This window comes from Piliocolobus tephrosceles, chromosome X (assembly GCF_002776525.5).
Source record: "Piliocolobus tephrosceles isolate RC106 chromosome X, ASM277652v3, whole genome shotgun sequence".
NCBI lineage: Eukaryota > Metazoa > Chordata > Mammalia > Primates > Cercopithecidae > Piliocolobus > Piliocolobus tephrosceles.
This window is the reverse complement of record NC_045455.1, coordinates 51,532,246-51,534,189: the sequence shown is the minus strand read 5'-3', so window position 1 is coordinate 51,534,189 and position 1,944 is coordinate 51,532,246. Positions and strand designations below refer to the sequence as shown.

Below are 1,944 nucleotides of genomic sequence, written 5' to 3'. Positions count from 1 at the left end.
TCAGGCCCTGTGGCTAGCATCCACCACACACATATCAGCCACTAGCATTTTAAAAATGATTTTAAGTGGGCACATAAGGGCCCAGAAAAAAAATTTTTACAAATATTTTAGGAGCCTTAACCTTCATGTCATAGCTATTCAGTGAATGAAGTTACCTTTTAATCAAAGAGTCTCATCCCTGTTTTCTTGGTACTAAAAACTGTTACCAATCCGAATCCTAGTGTTGTGCTCTAAACACTAACCTCACCTATTACTCTGTCGCCAGATGGAGACTTTAAACTTGTAGGCTTCCAGCAGGGATTCTCCTGATAAGCGTGCATACCAGTACAGCTGGGCACACTTGGGAACAGCAGGCTGGCCTTCAGCACCTGGCTTCAGAGGCAGGGTGTGACTCCAGGTGCTTGTGCAGGTGGTTTGCAAAATCCACCTGGGTCTGGAACAGAACCTGGTTGATGATGCTCTTGGGCAGCCACCCCTTGAGGTCGATGCTGAGCAGTCACGAAAGTTTGGTTTTGGAGGGACTTCTGGTCACCAGGTGAAGCACCATGCAAGTGGGACCATGCTACCCCCGATGACACCCTTCTGCTCGGGCATGTTCCTGAAGTCTGTGGCCATGCCAGCCAGCACACAGGTGGAGCCTCGACACTTGGCACAGCTCATGCTCACAAAGTCACGGGGCCCCACCAGGTTTCCTGTTGCCTTTGCAGCCAGCTGTAGGTAATGAATGCATCTTTTCTGACCTTCTGCAGGACCTTGATCTCTTTGATATTGGGGTTCCACTCCCCCACTGCCTCCATGCACTCCACCAGCTCTTCGTAGATCCTCTTCATGGGTGACTCCACCGCAACTTGCAACTGGAACATCTTGCCCACATCTAGAGCCACTTTACTCATCACTTTGTCCCCACTGTCCTGCTGGCTGTCCTTCTTCCAGCCCTCCTGGTTGCTGAGGGCTAAGGATGCCCAAGGCCTTCTGCATGGCCTCTTCCCCCTGCCGGAGATAGGTCAGTTCCTTGTCACTGTAGAGAGTCTCTCTCTCTCTTTCTTTTTTTTTTCTTTCTTTTCTTTTTCCAGGTTCAAGAGATTCTCCTGCCTCAACCTCCCGAGTAGTTGGGATTACAGGCATGCGCCACCACGCCTGGCTAATTTTTGTATTTTTAGGGGTTTTACCATGTTGGTCAGGCTGCTCTCGAACTCCGAACCTCGTGATCTGCCCTCCTCGGCCTCCCAACCTGCTAGTATTACAGGCGTGAGCCACTGGGCCCGGCCAGAGAGTCTCTTCCAGCAGCGAACCAAGCAGAGAACTCCACCGCCGAATCTGGTTAACCCATGTGCTTGGAGTGGGGCCTCCCAGGGCCCTCCTGATCAGCTCCTGGCCAATGCTTCTCACAGCCTGTTGCCTCAGCCCCTTCGTGTTGCACATGTGTCTGTAGGAGCTCCTGGGGCACAGTTTGAATGTCACTAGCAGCATTGTTTCCCGGCAGATGTGGCAGTGGTGGGGCCGCCAATGCCAGGACTGCTGTCTCTTCTCTCAAGGGTGGCTCTTTTTCCTTCCTGAGCCACTCAAGCTTCACCTCTGAGTCTCGCAGCTGCAGCCTGGACCAGGTGTTCTGTGTATTAAATGTCCCCAACTGAAGGCTGTACATCACGATCAGGAGATATAAACGCCATCACTCACTGGATTCTTCCCAGCAGTGCTAAGCTCCCCGTGCAGCACCAGCTGCCATCCAACCAGTGCATACTTTCTCCCTCCAGGGATGCTTGCAGTGCAGCCTCCCCTCGGAGGCTGTCCTCTGTGCCCCTCCTCACTCTACTCTTTAATTAGAATCCAGTATTTTGGCCAGGCTTGGTGGCTCAGGCCCTTCTTATAGACTCATTGAATATTGAAATCGGTAGGACATCCCTTTTTGCTAATTTATTGTCCTCATTTAGTGCTTCTCTCTGG

The 1,944-nt window shown here is 51.6% G+C and overlaps 1 pseudogene; it reads right to left on the bottom strand.

Moving 5' to 3' along the window:
• Window positions 1–267: 267 nt before the first annotated feature.
• On the bottom strand, window positions 268–1,470 carry LOC111535639 (annotated as a pseudogene).
• Window positions 1,471–1,944: the final 474 nt, after the last annotated feature.